We start from the raw sequence: 21,876 nt of genomic DNA, 5'->3' as shown, positions 1-21,876 counted from the left end.
TGTTACAGAGGGTGTAACGGGAGAGTGTGCGCGAGAAAGGTGTGTGACCGACAGGTGCATGAGGAAAGAGTGCGCTGTCAGAAGTAAGGAAGAGTGTCCACCTGTGGTGAGTGTTACAGAGGGTGTAACGGGAGAGTGTGCGCGAGAAAGGTGTGTGACCGACAGGTGCATGAGGAAAGAGTGCGCTGTCAGAAGTAAGGAAGAGTGTCCACCTGTGGTGAGTGTTACAGAGGGTGTAACGGGAGAGTGTGCGCGAGAAAGGTGTGCGACGGACAGGTGCATGGGGAAAGAGTGCGCTGTCAAGAGTAAGGGTGAGTGCGCTGTCAGGAATGGAGGTGAAAGTAGTGAAAGTGACATGGAGCGTGAGTTAGTTGTGACAGGTGAGCGAGGATGTACACCTGGGATGGAAGGATGCACACCTGGAATGGTAGAGCGTGAGTGGGAATGCACGCTGGAGTTGGTGGTGAGGCACGTGGTTGGGTGTGCGAATGAGAGCACACCTGTGATTGTCACAGAGGAGGTGACTGAGGAGGGGGCGCGAAGAGGTGTTTTGGTGAGGTGTGCGAGCAACGAGTGTGTGCCAAAGTGTTCGGTGGTCAGGTGTGTGACCAAGGCTGTGAGTGGAATGAGGGTACCTGGGTGTGTAAGGAAAGGTACGAGGAGCATGGGCACGGCTGGATGTGTGAGCAAGGAACGGGCTGCGGGGAGTAAGCGTCCAGGTGAAGCATCGACGTTAGACGGGGTAGAGTTTAGAACGACTTATAGCCGAATCGGGCCCTCGGTGCGTGCTGGGCCTCGCTTTGAACGGCCGCGTCCGTGCTCCACTAGGCGGAGCGGGCGGCCCGATAGAAAGGGTCGTCATGGCGACCACTTTTTGGTGAGACGTGCCGGCAGGTCGAGATCGGGACATTGGATGGCTCCACGCCGAGGTGGTGCGTGGGATCTCGGCACGGGTAAGCCCCCGTCCCTGCACCGAGTGCCGGACGCATCCAGCCGCTGGCACAAAACAACCAGCATCCATTGCTTGGCTTTACGAAGCCGGGCTTTGGACAGGGATTGGCGCACCGAGAGGTATTAGTGAGTAGACTGGGTGATGAGGTTAGTGTTTTGGACCCAAAATTGGAGAAAAACAAAATTTGATGATTGGCAAGGGATTGGCAGTAGTGATTGGCAGATGATGGGTAGTGATTGGCAAATTTTTAATTTGTTGAAATTTGATGTGCAAAATTGGTAGTGAGAGACCCCCGATGTGGTGGGATGGCAAATCCACCATCCCTCACAGGTGGGGGCAAAGGAGCTATAGCTTATGGGGTGTATGGCAGTGAAAACTAGCCCGGGTGGGTTAGGATATGGTGTGTAGGGATCTAGCGAAGATGACCTTAGGTAACGTTAAGGTTAGTTAGTGACTGATACCTGTAGTGGGGACGCAGGTAGATTAGTGTGGATTATAATGACGAGGGAGCGCAATAGTTTAAAGGGACGACTGGGAAGCGCAAGTTTCAGAAGGGAGTAGTTAGCTGAGATGATGCCGTGTTTGTGAGAATTGAACAGGTGTGATTGCACAGGTGTGCAACTGGACAGGTGTGTGGAGCAGTGTATGAGTAGTGAGTGAGTGGATCAGCGCGAATGCGCTTGGGGAGAGAAGGGTGCAGGTGGCACCAGGTGTGAGAGCACAGGTGTGCAGGTACAGGTGTGTGGAGAGAGTTGGAGTGAGTGGTACGGAGTGGTGTGCATGGTGCGAAGGTGTGGATGGGGGAAGAGTGGACCCCTTTCACGAGCACCCGGGGCGGGTAGTGTAAGTGTTAGGTAGAGGGTGCAGGTAAATTGTGGTTGGATATTGGCATTTGTGGTGCGGTTGCAGAATGGTGTTGTGAATGGGTGCATTAGTGTTGTGGAAATGGCTGGGCGTGTAGCCTGTTAGTGTGTGTAGTTGGTTGGGCACTCCACCACTGTGAGGATGTCGGCCAGGTGAGGCCGCAGGTGGGCTCTGGGAGCCGGTAGTTGTGAGTGGGTGCCTGAGGATCCCGGGTGTGGATCGGGCAGCCCAGTGCCAGAGAGGGCACGGAGTGGGGAGAGAGCCAGAGGGCCTTCCCCAGGTAGTTAGGTTAGGGTGAGGAGCAGGTAAGCTCGGAGGCAACTGCAGTGGTGGAGGTGTGCAGGTGGGTAGACCCACTGGGAGAGGTACACGCCGCAGCCCAGAAATTGTGCGAGGGCACCGGGAGATGAATCGGGGGAGTGAGACCCCAAATTGAAGAGCACCACAGTTTGGCCAATGGGAATTGGTTTTTAGAACCCATAGTGTAAGAGGGCCAATGGTTTGGCCGGAGAAAGACCCCGGGTAGTGTAAAGTTGTTAAAGTCATTTAGGAAATAGTTAGGATTAATGAACCTGTCGCACCATACGCAGCCACTTACCTGTGGTGATGATGATGACTCCACACCTGTGTTTTCTTTGTTTTGTTGCAGGAGATGAATCGCTGTGTGGATTTGTGAGACGCATCACGACGTGGATGAGACATTGGGGTGATTCCATCTCTCCCTCCCTAGGAGGGACTGATGATGAATTGGTAATGGCAAATTATGATGTTGAGTTGGAGATGGCAAATTTTGATGAGAGTTGAAAATGGCAAATTTGATTGGTTAGGAGGGAGAGAAGACGAATTTGGTTTATGGGAGGAACGGGGAAGACAGTAGGGATGTTTGTTGATTTGTAAAGTAGATGTTTATGGGTAGTGTTGTGTTTTGTGGATACAGTAAGGGGTAAGGGAGGGGCCATGTAGGTTACCTGGTGGGGGGGGGGCGTACGATAGGAACGTACCTGTCTCACCTGGTTCCCATGTGCCCCCAGTGTGCATCACCTTACATTGCGTGCACTTTTGCGCCCTTACCACCTTACTCACTTGTTTCTTCTTTTGTCTCCCACCTCCGAGGATCTGGCTTTGGGGTAGAGAGAGAGGAGAGAGAGGTGCTGGCTACGCAGTTGTGGGCCTGCACTTTCGCTGTTCGCTGCCTGGATCGGTACACCATATGGACCGCAATGTTTGTGGCCACCCACAATGGACCGCAGTTCGTTTGCGGCCAAGCACCACCCGGGGATGGACCTATGGATCAACGTGGCACCTATGCCATACAGGTGAACCACTTTTAAGTAACACCAAGTGCACCACAAGAAGAGCAAGAGACACCTGCAGGGTTAGGGGTTGTTGAATTTATTTTTAATCATTGAACAATGGTGACTGCACCGATTGGTGGTGGGGTGGTGCTGTTGATGCTCGGAAAGGGTGCTCTGCACGTTATTAAAGGCCGTCGGCCACAGAGCACTCGTGGGTTGGTGTATCGATGTTGGCAAGCGCGCTCTCTCTATGCATAACATCTGCATGTGTTCCTCCAAAAACAGGTCCTGGATCGTAGTGTAAATAGCAGCGTAGTCTTGTAAATAATGCTCCCTACCGGCTGTATGTGTAGTTTGCGAATTCTTTCCGGATTCGGTTATCCTGTGGGTGTGTTTCTGTGAGGAGAAGGGTGCAACGTCGCAGGGGGACATATTTACTCATTTGTGAATATCTGTAAAACTGTCGCACTCAGGGTAGAGTTAATAGTAGAGGGAACTACATTGCGTGCCACACTAAAGTAGGTAAAAATTTATCGGGTCGGGACGCCCCGAGGGTAGAGAAGGGTGCAATGTTGCGAATATGGAATTTGACCTCCATATCCGCTTGTAAATATTCCCCTATCTTCTCCGATACTCCCCAACTCTCCCCTTACCCCATTCCCTAGTCCCATTGTCTGTAAACAACACCCATTAGAGCCGATCTTCCCCTTCATTCCCCCATTAAATGTCGTGCCCAGGTCCCCCGCACCACACGTAGACAATTATAGGACATCTTGCTAGTTATTCTTAATCTATGTCAGTTAAGGACTTGTTTCCATTAATTATGACTCTTCGTTGCACCAGAATGTGATGATATGGCACCAGTAGGAGTTTAGGACCTTCCCATACCTCCCCGCATCTCTTCCCATCATCTCAAGCTCCAACAACAACCACAACAACAGCGGCTTTGCGTCCTCACTCCGGCTCGGTTGGCCGCCATTGAACATGTGCTCGACGGGGTTACCCAGAAGGGGGCTCCCTGTCGGCCCCTCGTCAAGGGCGGAGCCGGTAACCCCCGCACCCAATGAGAAGCCATGGGCCGATGCCATATGGGGCGGAGCTAACGAGCGAGGGCGTGACTCCCCGCCGGATATACGCGGCCCCGCGCCGGACGTGACGTCAGATGCGCCCCGAGCTTGGAAGGACAAGACGCCACCCTCCCGAGCGCTGAGCGACCTCCCCGGCATCTCCACCAAAGTCGCGACCCACGAGCGCTGAGCGACCTCCCCGCATCTGCTGGACACCACCGTACGTGATTCTGTCCCTGAGCCAGGTGCACCTGGAGCGATCGCTACCCGCTTTCCTCGCCATCAAATCCCGTGTGAGTCAGCGTTGTCCCGTTTATCTGTGGTCTGTCTAGGGTTAATATAAGAGTGTGTTTAAGTGCCCACCTTCCTATGTTTCCCTCTTGTCCCTGTAATCTAACCTTTTCCGCCTTAATATAACCTCCTCCGGAGGTCTTGAGAACTGAACCCCTGGTGTCGTATTGTGTGATTGTAATCCAGCCGTGTGTCTTCTTTCTCTTTCCTATTGAGCCAGCGTAGCGCGATTAGTCAACATTCGGGCACAATCGGGTAACTTGTACGGATACGGCGGCCATCCCGCTCGGCCCACCATACCATCAAAGTCGTATCTGTAACAATACTTACAAAGAGCTCCCATCCGACCCTACCCTTTTACATCTTGAAGAGGTTAAAAAGGTAGTAGATACTATTCGGGTGGATAAAACCATCAAATCTCGCTTGGTTCCGAAAGATCCTCATTGCCCTAACCTTTATTTTCTTCCTAAAATACACAAGGTAAACAATCCAGGTAGACCAATCGTATCTGGCTGCACATGTCCAACTGTTCTCATATCAAAATTTGTTGACTGTCATTTACGTCCTCTCGTGTTGAAGCTCTCCTCATACCTCAAGGACACAACCAGTTTTCTGACCCACATCCAAGGATTGAACAGAATATACTCACCTTTCAACTCCCAAACCATTTTAGTCACAGCAGATGTTACATCCCTCTACACTAATATTCCACATTCAGAAGGCCTGTCTGCATGCCGCAAAGCCCTCGATACATGACAAGTCCCAATGCCACCTACTCAAGACCTTATGCGCCTATTAGAACTGACACTCAAACTGAATAATTTCCAATTCAACGGACGACATTACATTCAAACTCAAGGTACCGCTATGGGTACCCCTGTTGCACCATCGTACGCTAACATCTTCATGGGAATGATAGAGGCCAAGATCAATGCACAACCTCATCACGGAATCTTGGAAAAATCCTGGGTACGTTATATTGATGACATCCAGTTCATCTGGTCAAAATCCCCCCGTAGTCTCACACAATTCCAAAATGAATTAAATTTGATTCATCCGACCATCAAGTTCACATTCGACAGCTCACAGTCCGAAGTTCACTTTCTAGACACATCACTCACGCTTCAAAATAACAGACTCGAAACAGAACTATACACCAAACCAACAGACACTCACTCTTACCTTCTCCCTTCTTCATCTCATCCTAAACATACAATTGCAAGCATACCATACAGTCAAGCACTCAGAGTAAGACGCATTTGCTCAACAAAAATGGCAGAAGAAACTTCTCTCTGCCAATTAGAAACACACTTCATTGCAAGAAACTATGACCCTCACTCTGTGCAAGAAGCAATAACCCGAGCAAAACGCATACCGAGAGCAGACCTTCTGACTTACAAACCCAAACCTGCAACTAACCGTGTCCCACTGGTAACCACCTACTCTGCTACCTCATCCCAATTGCCAAGTATTCTGAATAAGGCCCTTCCTCTCCTCCATCAATCAGAAACACTCGGCACCACATTTCCTCAACCTCCACTAACATCATTTCGACGTGGTCGGACACTCAGGGACCTCTTGGTAAAAGCAAAGCACCCACAGCCCCACAACAAAGAAACTAGGATCCCTGGCTTCTATAAATGCACAGCAAACAAATGCATTATTCACAAACATTTACTAGAAGGAAACAAATTCTGTAGTTCTAGCACTGGACAAAAATTCCCCATCACCTCCTATATGAACTGCAAATCTACATGGGTCATATACCTAATCACTTGCCAAAAGTGCAACAAACAATATGTTGGAAAAACTGAAAATACACTCTACACACGATTTAATAACACCCGGTCAGAAATCAATAACTTCCACACCAGTCAGGGCAAATCTCTACCTTACACGATACACTTTAATCAACCGGATCACTCTATAAATGACATTCAGATCTCTGCCATTGAATCAATCACAAATCGATCACACACCACGATTCTGAAACGTGAGTCCTTTTGGATACACAAACTTCGGACAAAAGTCCCTCATGGCATAAATTTTGATGACTAAAGCATGTTCCCACATCAACCCAATCAAATTGTTAACCGTAACCCATTCATTCATTCATTCATCATTCATTCATTCATTCATTCATTCTACCTTTATATGTCATTTATATAAATATATAAATATATTATATGAATATAAATGGGATATGAATATATGCTTGTGTGTTTATGTATGTATATCTCTATTTGTATATGCACGTGCACCCTAACGGAAGTGACCGTAACGCAAACGGTCACTTCCGTTGAACTTGGGGCTGGTGAGTGAACTTTGGCGTGGCTCTTCCTTCTGTATGCATTTTCTACACATCACACATCTCACACACATATCACCATACACACTTGACTGATATACATGCCTGCTGTTTTTGTAGACTCAGAAGAAGACCTTTGTTGGTCGAAAGCTTGTCGACAATTAAAGATCGACGTCCTGAAGCTACGTCCGCGTCTTATTTAATCTAACGATTATATATTCAATACAAATGAGACGCCCTGCTCGTACTTTGGAGTTTCTACTATTTCTTACAGTTATATATATATATTACTGTAGAAACTCAGAATTCCAACAGAACTCCAAGCCCTGTTGGGATCCGTGTAGGGTTGGACGGCTTCAGGATTTCTACATTACCATCACAGCAGACATGTCACGAAATGGCGATCGCGCTCACAACAACAACAACAACAACAACAACAACGATGTATACCTGACCACCACGATCAATGAACTTCAACGATTGATGCAAAAAAGACAAAGACATGAACTACACTTCACTTACCTAAACGAATATAAACAACGAGGGATCGTACCTAAAGGTCTCCTCATTAAAAAACGATCTTGCTTCGCAACGCAAACCAATGATGACGTCATCACTGCACGTTGGAATCTACTGCTATGGAACACTGCTCAACAACTACTGGAGATTGTAATAACACAAGTAAAAATAAAATTAATCAAATTGAATGAGAACATCAGCCAAAAGAAGGAGAAGATGTGGAAGAATGTGAATCCTGGACAATACCACCACATAATGTGCTCATTCAATGATAAGCTAATGGCTGCTAAACACTACATTGTTAAAGTTAAGGAAAGGAAACTTAAACGTGATGAAATGTTATGCAAGCATATAAAACCATCTCAAGAGAATACACCCATTGCAAACAATAACCAGGTAACTCCAACCACCACTCCCAACCACTTTTCTCCAACCACTTCTGACCAACCACTACAACCACTTCCAACCACTTCTCCACCAATTCAACCACTCCATCTTCAACCACCCCAACCACTTCCAACCACTTCTCAAACCACTTCTGACCAACTTAAGCATAAACACAAAAATCGACATTATCGTAAAAAACAATACACAAACCGCAGACATCATTACATGCAGAACCGTTCCTCCATGGAAATGAACACAGCTGAGGTTGAAAATAGTCAAACCAACAACAATAGAACTTCTACTGCAACCAAACTTGTAGATCTACCTAAACTCGGGATCATCAATCTTTCCAATCATTCCCTCAGTGAGGCGGAAATAAACCTGCTCTCTAAGGGTTTAAAATTTTGCCCAATCGCTCCACAAATAGACCAATTACAATTGAAAGAAGATTTAAAAGATTTCTGTAGGCGAATGACATTAAAGGCACACTTTGCTAAAGTACACCCAGCACCATCAACGCCACAACAAACACCAACAACCACGCATACAATCACATACACCGATACTAATACACCACAACTCACTTTACCTAAACCAAAAAGCACCTGGACACCACGTGTTGACAATCCATATCTACATGTCTATATGGAACAAGTGAGCAATGAAATTGAAAAGGTGGCACAAAAATATAATTGTTCCAGACATAAGGACAATCTTACAAAGGCAGAGCGACAAGCACTTCACAATCTCCAAAACAATGAAAAGATAGTCATAAAGCCAGCAGATAAAGGTACTGGCATTGTCATTATGTCGACTACCGATTACGTTGCAGAAGGTAATCGTCAACTACATAGTGATACTTACAAAGAGCTCCCATCCGACCCTACCCTTTTACATCTTGAAGAGGTTAAAAAGGTAGTAGATACTATTCGGGTGGATAAAACCATCAAATCTCGCTTGGTTCCGAAAGATCCTCATTGCCCTAACCTTTATTTTCTTCCTAAAATACACAAGGTAAACAATCCAGGTAGACCAATCGTATCTGGCTGCACATGTCCAACTGTTCTCATATCAAAATTTGTTGACTGTCATTTACGTCCTCTCGTGTTGAAGCTCTCCTCATACCTCAAGGACACAACCAGTTTTCTGACCCACATCCAAGGATTGAACAGAATATACTCACCTTTCAACTCCCAAACCATTTTAGTCACAGCAGATGTTACATCCCTCTACACTAATATTCCACATTCAGAAGGCCTGTCTGCATGCCGCAAAGCCCTCGATACATGACAAGTCCCAATGCCACCTACTCAAGACCTTATGCGCCTATTAGAACTGACACTCAAACTGAATAATTTCCAATTCAACGGACGACATTACATTCAAACTCAAGGTACCGCTATGGGTACCCCTGTTGCACCATCGTACGCTAACATCTTCATGGGAATGATAGAGGCCAAGATCAATGCACAACCTCATCACGGAATCTTGGAAAAATCCTGGGTACGTTATATTGATGACATCCAGTTCATCTGGTCAAAATCCCCCCGTAGTCTCACACAATTCCAAAATGAATTAAATTTGATTCATCCGACCATCAAGTTCACATTCGACAGCTCACAGTCCGAAGTTCACTTTCTAGACACATCACTCACGCTTCAAAATAACAGACTCGAAACAGAACTATACACCAAACCAACAGACACTCACTCTTACCTTCTCCCTTCTTCATCTCATCCTAAACATACAATTGCAAGCATACCATACAGTCAAGCACTCAGAGTAAGACGCATTTGCTCAACAAAAATGGCAGAAGAAACTTCTCTCTGCCAATTAGAAACACACTTCATTGCAAGAAACTATGACCCTCACTCTGTGCAAGAAGCAATAACCCGAGCAAAACGCATACCGAGAGCAGACCTTCTGACTTACAAACCCAAACCTGCAACTAACCGTGTCCCACTGGTAACCACCTACTCTGCTACCTCATCCCAATTGCCAAGTATTCTGAATAAGGCCCTTCCTCTCCTCCATCAATCAGAAACACTCGGCACCACATTTCCTCAACCTCCACTAACATCATTTCGACGTGGTCGGACACTCAGGGACCTCTTGGTAAAAGCAAAGCACCCACAGCCCCACAACAAAGAAACTAGGATCCCTGGCTTCTATAAATGCACAGCAAACAAATGCATTATTCACAAACATTTACTAGAAGGAAACAAATTCTGTAGTTCTAGCACTGGACAAAAATTCCCCATCACCTCCTATATGAACTGCAAATCTACATGGGTCATATACCTAATCACTTGCCAAAAGTGCAACAAACAATATGTTGGAAAAACTGAAAATACACTCTACACACGATTTAATAACACCCGGTCAGAAATCAATAACTTCCACACCAGTCAGGGCAAATCTCTACCTTACACGATACACTTTAATCAACCGGATCACTCTATAAATGACATTCAGATCTCTGCCATTGAATCAATCACAAATCGATCACACACCACGATTCTGAAACGTGAGTCCTTTTGGATACACAAACTTCGGACAAAAGTCCCTCATGGCATAAATTTTGATGACTAAAGCATGTTCCCACATCAACCCAATCAAATTGTTAACCGTAACCCATTCATTCATTCATTCTACCTTTATATGTCATTTATATAAATATATAAATATATTATATGAATATAAATGGGATATGAATATATGCTTGTGTGTTTATGTATGTATATCTCTATTTGTATATGCACGTGCACCCTAACGGAAGTGACCGTAACGCAAACGGTCACTTCCGTTGAACTTGGGGCTGGTGAGTGAACTTTGGCGTGGCTCTTCCTTCTGTATGCATTTTCTACACATCACACATCTCACACACATATCACCATACACACTTGACTGATATACATGCCTGCTGTTTTTGTAGACTCAGAAGAAGACCTTTGTTGGTCGAAAGCTTGTCGACAATTAAAGATCGACGTCCTGAAGCTACGTCCGCGTCTTATTTAATCTAACGATTATATATTCAATACAAATGAGATGCCCTGCTCGTACTTTGGAGTTTCTACTATTTCTTACAGTTATATATATATATTACTGTAGAAACTCAGAATTCCAACAGAACTCCAAGCCCTGTTGGGATCCGTGTAGGGTTGGACGGCTTCAGGATTTCTACATTACCATCACAGCAGACATGTCACGAAATGGCGATCGCGCTCACAACAACAACAACAACAACAACAACAACGATGTATACCTGACCACCACGATCAATGAACTTCAACGATTGATGCAAAAAAGACAAAGACATGAACTACACTTCACTTACCTAAACGAATATAAACAACGAGGGATCGTACCTAAAGGTCTCCTCATTAAAAAACGATCTTGCTTCGCAACGCAAACCAATGATGACGTCATCACTGCACGTTGGAATCTACTGCTATGGAACACTGCTCAACAACTACTGGAGATTGTAATAACACAAGTAAAAATAAAATTAATCAAATTGAATGAGAACATCAGCCAAAAGAAGGAGAAGATGTGGAAGAATGTGAATCCTGGACAATACCACCACATAATGTGCTCATTCAATGATAAGCTAATGGCTGCTAAACACTACATTGTTAAAGTTAAGGAAAGGAAACTTAAACGTGATGAAATGTTATGCAAGCATATAAAACCATCTCAAGAGAATACACCCATTGCAAACAATAACCAGGTAACTCCAACCACCACTCCCAACCACTTTTCTCCAACCACTTCTGACCAACCACTACAACCACTTCCAACCACTTCTCCACCAATTCAACCACTCCATCTTCAACCACCCCAACCACTCCAACCACTTCCAACCACTTCTGACCAACTTAAGCATAAACACAAAAATCGACATTATCGTAAAAAACAATACACAAACCGCAGACATCATTACATGCAGAACCGTTCCTCCATGGAAATGAACACAGCTGAGGTTGAAAATAGTCAAACCAACAACAATAGAACTTCTACTGCAACCAAACTTGTAGATCTACCTAAACTCGGGATCATCAATCTTTCCAATCATTCCCTCAGTGAGGCGGAAATAAACCTGCTCTCTAAGGGTTTAAAATTTTGCCAAATCGCTCCACAAATAGACCAATTACAATTGAAAGAAGATTTAAAAGATTTCTGTAGGCGAATGACATTAAAGGCACACTTTGCTAAAGTACACCCAGCACCATCAACGCCACAACAAACACCAACAACCACGCATACAATCACATACACCGATACTAATACACCACAACTCACTTTACCTAAACCAAAAAGCACCTGGACACCACGTGTTGACAATCCATATCTACATGTCTATATGGAACAAGTGAGCAATGAAATTGAAAAGGTGGCACAAAAATATAATTGTTCCAGACATAAGGACAATCTTATAAAGGCAGAGCGACAAGCACTTCACAATCTCCAAAACAATGAAAAGATAGTCATAAAGCCAGCAGATAAAGGTACTGGCATTGTCATTATGTCGACTACCGATTACGTTGCAGAAGGTAATCGTCAACTACATAGTGATACTTACAAAGAGCTCCCATCCGACCCTACCCTTTTACATCTTGAAGAGGTTAAAAAGGTAGTAGATTCTATTCAGGTGGATAAAACCATCAAATCTCGCTTGGTTCCGAAAGATCCTCATTGCCCTAACCTTTATTTTCTTCCTAAAATACACAAGGTAAACAATCCAGGTAGACCAATCATATCTGGCTGCACATGTCCAACTGTTCTCATATCAAAATTTGTTGACTGTCATTTACGTCCTCTCGTGTTGAAGCTCTCCTCATACCTCAAGGACACAACCAGTTTTCTGACCCACATCCAAGGATTGAACAGAATATACTCACCTTTCAACTCCCAAACCATTTTAGTCACAGCAGATGTTACATCCCTCTACACTAATATTCCACATTCAGAAGGCCTGTCTGCATGCCGCAAAGCCCTCGATACACGACAAGTCCCAATGCCACCTACTCAAGACCTTATGCGCCTATTAGAACTGACACTCAAACTGAATAATTTCCAATTCAACGGACGACATTACATTCAAACTCAAGGTACCGCTATGGGTACCCCTGTTGCACCATCGTACGCTAACATCTTCATGGGAATGATAGAGGCCAAGATCAATGCACAACCTCATCACGGAATCTTGGAAAAATCCTGGGTACGTTATATTGATGACATCCAGTTCATCTGGTCAAAATCCCCCCGTAGTCTCACACAATTCCAAAATGAATTAAATTTGATTCATCCGACCATCAAGTTCACATTCGACAGCTCACAGTCCGAAGTTCACTTTCTAGACACATCACTCACGCTTCAAAATAACAGACTCGAAACAGAACTATACACCAAACCAACAGACACTCACTCTTACCTTCTCCCTTCTTCATCTCATCCTAAACATACAATTGCAAGCATACCATACAGTCAAGCACTCAGAGTAAGACGCATTTGCTCAACAAAAATGGCAGAAGAAACTTCTCTCTGCCAATTAGAAACACACTTCATTGCAAGAAACTATGACCCTCACTCTGTGCAAGAAGCAATAACCCGAGCAAAACGCATACCGAGAGCAGACCTTCTGACTTACAAACCCAAACCTGCAACTAACCGTGTCCCACTGGTAACCACCTACTCTGCTACCTCATCCCAATTGCCAAGTATTCTGAATAAGGCCCTTCCTCTCCTCCATCAATCAGAAACACTCGGCACCACATTTCCTCAACCTCCACTAACATCATTTCGACGTGGTCGGACACTCAGGGACCTCTTGGTAAAAGCAAAGCACCCACAGCCCCACAACAAAGAAACTAGGATCCCTGGCTTCTATAAATGCACAGCAAACAAATGCATTATTCACAAACATTTACTAGAAGGAAACAAATTCTGTAGTTCTAGCACTGGACAAAAATTCCCCATCACCTCCTATATGAACTGCAAATCTACATGGGTCATATACCTAATCACTTGCCAAAAGTGCAACAAACAATATGTTGGAAAAACTGAAAATACACTCTACACACGATTTAATAACACCCGGTCAGAAATCAATAACTTCCACACCAGTCAGGGCAAATCTCTACCTTACACGATACACTTTAATCAACCGGATCACTCTATAAATGACATTCAGATCTCTGCCATTGAATCAATCACAAATCGATCACACACCACGATTCTGAAACGTGAGTCCTTTTGGATACACAAACTTCGGACAAAAGTCCCTCATGGCATAAATTTTGATGACTAAAGCATGTTCCCACATCAACCCAATCAAATTGTTAACTGTAACCCATTCATTCATTCATTCATTCATCATTCATTCATTCATTCATTCTACCTTTATATGTCATTTATATAAATATATAAATATATTATATGAATATAAATGGGATATGAATATATGCTTGTGTGTTTATGTATGTATATCTCTATTTGTATATGCACGTGCACCCTAACGGAAGTGACCGTAACGCAAACGGTCACTTCCGTTGAACTTGGGGCTGGTGAGTGAACTTTGGCGTGGCTCTTCCTTCTGTATGCATTTTCTACACATCACACATCTCACACACATATCACCATACACACTTGACTGATATACATGCCTGCTGTTTTTGTAGACTCAGAAGAAGACCTTTGTTGGTCGAAAGCTTGTCGACAATTAAAGATCGACGTCCTGAAGCTACGTCCGCGTCTTATTTAATCTAACGATTATATATTCAATACAAATGAGACGCCCTGCTCGTACTTTGGATTTTCTACTATTTCTTACAGTTATATATATATATTACTGTAGAAACTCAGAATTCCAACAGAACTCCAAGCCCTGTTGGGATCCGTGTAGGGTTGGACGGCTTCAGGATTTCTACATTACCATCACAGCAGACATGTCACGAAATGGCGATCGCGCTCACAACAACAACAACAACAACAACAACAACAACAACAACGATGTATACCTGACCACCACGATCAATGAACTTCAACGATTGATGCAAAAAAGACAAAGACATGAACTACACTTCACTTACCTAAACGAATATAAACAACGAGGGATCGTACCTAAAGGTCTCCTCATTAAAAAACGATCTTGCTTCGCAACGCAAACCAATGATGACTTCATCACTGCACGTTGGAATCTACTGCTATGGAACACTGCTCAACAACTACTGGAGATTGTAATAACACAAGTAAAAATAAAATTAATCAAATTGAATGAGAACATCAGCCAAAAGAAGGAGAAGATGTGGAAGAATGTGAATCCTGGACAATACCACCACATAATGTGCTCATTCAATGATAAGCTAATGGCTGCTAAACACTACATTGTTAAAGTTAAGGAAAGGAAACTTAAACGTGATGAAATGTTATGCAAGCATATAAAACCATCTCAAGAGAATACACCCATTGCAAACAATAACCAGGTAACTCCAACCACCACTCCCAACCACTTTTCTCCAACCACTTCTGACCAACCACTACAACCACTTCCAACCACTTCTCCACCAATTCAACCACTCCATCTTCAACCACCCCAACCACTCCAACCACTTCCAACCACTTCTCAAACCACTTCTGACCAACTTAAGCATAAACACAAAAATCGACATTATCGTAAAAAACAATACACAAACCGCAGACATCATTACATGCAGAACCGTTCCTCCATGGAAATGAACACAGCTGAGGTTGAAAATAGTCAAACCAACAACAATAGAACTTCTACTGCAACCAAACTTGTAGATCTACCTAAACTCGGGATCATCAATCTTTCCAATCATTCCCTCAGTGAGGCGGAAATAAACCTGCTCTCTAAGGGTTTAAAATTTTGCCCAATCGCTCCACAAATAGACCAATTACAATTGAAAGAAGATTTAAAAGATTTCTGTAGGCGAATGACATTAAAGGCACACTTTGCTAAAGTACACCCAGCACCATCAACGCCACAACAAACACCAACAACCACGCATACAATCACATACACCGATACTAATACACCACAACTCACTTTACCTAAACCAAAAAGCACCTGGACACCACGTGTTGACAATCCATATCTACATGTCTATATGGAACAAGTGAGCAATGAAATTGAAAAGGTGGCACAAAAATATAATTGTTCCAGACATAAGGACAATCTTATAAAGGCAGAGCGACAAGCACTTCACAATCTCCAAAACAATGAAAAGATAGTCATAAAGCCAGCAGATAAAGGTACTGGCATTGTCATTATGTCGACTACCGATTACGTTGCAGAAGGTAATCGTCAACTACATAGTGATACTTACAAAGAGCTCCCATCCGACCCTACCCTTTTACATCTTGAAGAGGTTAAAAAGGTAGTAGATTCTATTCGGGTGGATAAAACCATCAAATCTCGCTTGGTTCCGAAAGATCCTCATTGCCCTAACCTTTATTTTCTTCCTAAAATACACAAGGTAAACAATCCAGGTAGACCAATCGTATCTGGCTGCACATGTCCAACTGTTCTCATATCAAAATTTGTTGACTGTCATTTACGTCCTCTCGTGTTGAAGCTCTCCTCATACCTCAAGGACACAACCAGTTTTCTGACCCACATCCAAGGATTGAACAGAATATACTCACCTTTCAACTCCCAAACCATTTTAGTCACAGCAGATGTTACATCCCTCTACACTAATATTCCACATTCAGAAGGCCTGTCTGCATGCCGCAAAGCCCTCGATACACGACAAGTCCCAATGCCACCTACTCAAGACCTTATGCGCCTATTAGAACTGACACTCAAACTGAATAATTTCCAATTCAACGGACGACATTACATTCAAACTCAAGGTACCGCTATGGGTACCCCTGTTGCACCATCGTACGCTCACATCTTCATGGGAATGATAGAGGCCAAGATCAATGCACAACCTCATCACGGAATCTTGGAAAAATCCTGGGTACGTTATATTGATGACATCCAGTTCATCTGGTCAAAATCCCCCCGTAGTCTCACACAATTCCAAAATGAATTAAATTTGATTCATCCGACCATCAAGTTCACATTCGACAGCTCACAGTCCGAAGTTCACTTTCTAGACACATCACTCACGCTTCAAAATAACAGACTCGAAACAGAACTATACACCAAACCAACAGACACTCACTCTTACCTTCTCCCTTCTTCATCTCATCCTAAACATACAATTGCAAGCATACCATACAGTCAAGTACTCAGAGTAAGACGCATTTGCTCAACAAAAATGGCAGAAGAAACTTCTCTCTGCCAATTAGAAACACACTTCATTGCAAGAAACTATGACCCTCACTCTGTGCAAGAAGCAATAACCCGAGCAAAACGCATACCGAGAGCAGACCTTCTGACTTACAAACCCAAACCTGCAACTAACCGTGTCCCACTGGTAACCACCTACTCTGCTACCTCATCCCAATTGCCAAGTATTCTGAATAAGGCCCTTCCTCTCCTCCATCAATCAGAAACACTCGGCACCACATTTCCTCAACCTCCACTAACATCATTTCGACGTGGTCGGACACTCAGGGACCTCTTGGTAAAAGCAAAGCACCCACAGCCCCACAACAAAGAAACTAGGATCCCTGGCTTCTATAAATGCACAGCAAACAAATGCATTATTCACAAACATTTACTAGAAGGAAACAAATTCTGTAGTTCTAGCACTGGACAAAAATTCCCCATCACCTCCTATATGAACTGCAAATCTACATGGGTCATATACCTAATCACTTGCCAAAAGTGCAACAAACAATATGTTGGAAAAACTGAAAATACACTCTACACACGATTTAATAACACCCGGTCAGAAATCAATAACTTCCACACCAGTCAGGGCAAATCTCTACCTTACACGATACACTTTAATCAACCGGATCACTCTATAAATGACATTCAGATCTCTGCCATTGAATCAATCACAAATCGATCACACACCACGATTCTGAAACGTGAGTCCTTTTGGATACACAAACTTCGGACAAAAGTCCCTCATGGCATAAATTTTGATGACTAAAGCATGTTCCCACATCAACCCAATCAAATTGTTAACCGTAACCCATTCATTCATTCATCATTCATTCATTCATTCATTCTACCTTTATATGTCATTTATATAAATATATAAATATATTATATGAATATAAATGGGATATGAATATATGCTTGTGTGTTTATGTATGTATATCTCTATTTGTATATGCACGTGCACCCTAACGGAAGTGACCGTAACGCAAACGGTCACTTCCGTTGAACTTGGGGCTGGTGAGTGAACTTTGGCGTGGCTCTTCCTTCTGTATGCATTTTCTACACATCACACATCTCACACACATATCACCATACACACTTGACTGATATACATGCCTGCTGTTTTTGTAGACTCAGAAGAAGACCTTTGTTGGTCGAAAGCTTGTCGACAATTAAAGATCGACGTCCTGAAGCTACGTCCGCGTCTTATTTAATCTAACGATTATATATTCAATACAAATGAGACGCCCTGCTCGTACTTTGGAGTTTCTACTATTTCTTACAGATATATATATATATATATATATATATATATATATATATATATATATATATATATATATATATATATATATATATATATACATATATATATATATATACATATATATATATATACATATATATATATATACATATATATATATATATACATATATATATATATACATATATATATATACATATACATATATATATATACATATATATATATATACATATATATATATATATATATATATATATATATATATATATATATATATATATATATATATATATATATATATATATATAATTGTTAGATTAAATAAGACGCGGACGTAGCTTCAGGACGTCGATCTTTAATTGTCGACCAAGCTTTCGACCAACAAAGGTCTTCTTCTGAGTCTACAAAAACAGCAGGCATGTATATCAGTCAAGCGTGTATGGTGATATCTGTGTGAGATGTGTGACGTGTGTAGAAAATGCATACAGAAGGAAGAGCTACGCCAAAGCTCACTCACCAGCCCCAAGTTCAACGGAAGTGACCGTTTCCGTTACGGTCACTTCCGTTAGAGTGCACGTGCATATACAAATATAGAGATATACATACATAAACACACAAGCATATATTCATATCCCATTTATATTCATATAATATATTTATATATTTATATAAATGACATATAAAGGTAGAATGAATGATGAATGAATGATGAATGAATGAATGTATGAATGGGTTACGGTTAACAATTTGATTGGGTTGATGTGGGAACATGCTTTAGTCATCAAAATTTATGCCATGAGGGACTTTTGTCCGAAGTTTGTGTATCCAAAAGGACTCACGTTTCAGAATCGTGGTGTGTGATCGATTTGTGATTGATTCAATGGCAGAGATCTGAATGTCATTTATAGAGTGATCCGGTTGATTAAAGTGTATCGTGTAAGGTAGAGATTTGCCCTGACTGGTGTGGAAGTTATTGATTTCTGACCGGGTGTTATTAAATCGTGTGTAGAGTGTATTTTCAGTTTTTCCAACATATTGTTTGGTGCACTTTTGGCAAGTGATTAGGTATATGACCCATGTAGATTTGCAGTTCATATAGGAGGTGATGGGGAATTTTTGTCCAGTGCTAGAACTACAGAATTTGTTTCCTTCTAGTAAATGTTTGTGAATAATGCATTTGTTTGCTGTGCATTTATAGAAGCCAGGGATCCTAGTTTCTTTGTTGTGGGGCTGTGGGTGCTTTGCTTATATATATATATATAGTGTTGCGGATATGAGGACTGTATATTTTTTTTGATTGTGTGAATTATTATTATTGGTTATTCTGCGCCTCCTGCCTCCGGAGCTGTGTAAAGGTCAAAGGGCATCCCATAATTAGTCCATAAAGCATCCACACCACAGCCAATCATAGAATACCCCTGTTCAATAGTTATATCTTATTCTGTGTTTTAGGGTAAGGCTGTGTCTCCCATTAATTGAAATACTCCATTGCACCAGTGAAAGAGATAGATTCTCTTCATTCCCATTCCCAAAACCTGCATTCCCCCTTTTCGTCGATTAGAAACTACCTCCGCTCCAATTACCGCCATTGACCACGAGGCAGGGTCGGAGAAGAAAGGCGTGTCTCCACCTCGTCATAGAGGGGAGGAGTGAGCCAGCCCCACTCGACCAACCATGAGCCAGGGGTTTGGCTAGAGAGGGCGGAGGAAGAGCGATCGGGGAGGTTCGCAAAGGTTGAGGGGCGGGGCCTATATAACCCAAGGCAGGGCGTGTCCAAGACGAGATGAGCTTTGACGGGATGAGCTACGACAAGAGCGGAGTGTGTGGTTTTTTTGGTCAGAGCTGGGTTGGTCGTCAGTGGTGGTCAGTGTTTGCGTAGAGTGGAGGGGTTGCGTTGAGTTGTCGGTGGTGAGGAAGAGTTGGACTTACAAAGAGTCCTGGAGTTAGTAAGAGAGAGAACCCGTCACGCGAGAGAACCCATCACGCCAGACCCCCCACCAGCAGCGTTGGCTTGGCTCCACCAAGCAGCTCCGACCCGCTACCCCGCGCACACGACAGGATCGGTGGCATCGGCGGCCGTCGAGGTCCAGCCCGACGTCCCGTGCGGGATCAAACTCCAGCCAGCTCCGGGCCTTCCTCCAGCCACCCACCTCCTGTCATTCCTGCCTGCAATTTCCATCCATTTGCATACGTGAGTCTGTCTTTTGTTTGTTCTGTCCCTGGGTTAATTAAGACTGTAGGTAAGCTAGCGTTGCACTGTGTATCTAATCTCGTCTGTAAATAAACGTGACTGCTTTCTTTTTGCTTGTGTATCTATCTATAATTCCAGTAATCTCTGTACGTTTGTACGTCTGTACGTTTGTTTGTCTGTGACCGCTGTTTCTCGACAACCACGGGTCCGATATACTTTTAACTTGCCAGGTATATTGCTGGGGACCCGAGGATGTGCCTTTTCAAGGTTTCATATTAATCGGACAATTACTTACCGAGCTATGTCCAAAAAACGATTCAACCAATCAGAGAGCAGCGAACGATCGCGTGTGCCGAACGTGGAGGACACACTCTGCCTCGGATGGCACATTTGAGAGCGTATTCATTTATTTAACGTTTGCAAACTATGTTGGCGTTAAACTATGTTTTAAAACTAATAAAACCGAATTTGCGATTCATTCGCTTTCCTGCGCGTTTGTGCACGCGATGGCGATTTCTTTACCAAACTCCGGAAGCCGTTCGCTTTGGACCAAACCATTGCATGTAAATAGAGGGGGGGGGATTGTCACCGTACTCGCAAGCCGTTCGCTTTGGACCAAACCATTTCATGTAAATAGAGGGGGGGGGGGGGATATAATTTTAGATATAGATATAGTACGGGCAATGCCCTAGTAATAATAAATCCAATTACTCTTCTGTCCGTCTTCTCGTCTTATTCCTTTTCCTCTTTGCATTCGGTCGTTTTAGAGTTTTCCAGATTGGGCAGCTGCGGTGCGATACGGCCAAAGTTTGGGGTGAATCGGGTGAGTTGGGGAAGAATCGGGGGAACTGTTAGTGTTAGGTCGCGGTAATACACCACCGCTCGGTCAATATAACATCTTAACCGCGACAGTAACAATATATATATATATATATATATATATATATATATATATATATATATGTAGGGAGCTGTAATGCCCCTCCCCCTTTGTATATCCTTGCTGCTTTACCAATTACCAAGTATAACCAATTATATGTTTTGTTTTGACTTGCTACTGTACTCTTTTATGATACTGAGTTCTTTCTACTGCATTGAGGATGTGTAATATCCTAATAAGGAGTTCTCTGGCTGTGTGCTCTGGCCTGCGTGGGCACAATCTCTAGTTCCCCTTTCCAGGCCTTGGAGGCAACTCTTATCTCTCTTTGCCTTTTTCCTGATTTTGCCATTATCTTGCAAGTTGACAGTTTTACGAGTGTCCACTCCCCTTTGTACTTTCCCAAGCCAGCTGCTATACAGAAAGTTGTAAACATGTTGTCACATAATGCTGACCATCTCCTTATCAGAAGCTAACCCATGACTGGCCTTGGATGAACTTCCTTTAATTAACTGAACAACAGGATGGGACTATGGTGGGGGACCCAA

Source organism: Myxine glutinosa, chromosome 3, assembly GCF_964187855.1.
Source record: "Myxine glutinosa chromosome 3, kmMyxGlut1.1, whole genome shotgun sequence".
NCBI lineage: Eukaryota > Metazoa > Chordata > Myxini > Myxiniformes > Myxinidae > Myxine > Myxine glutinosa.
This window is presented reverse-complemented; position numbering follows the sequence as displayed.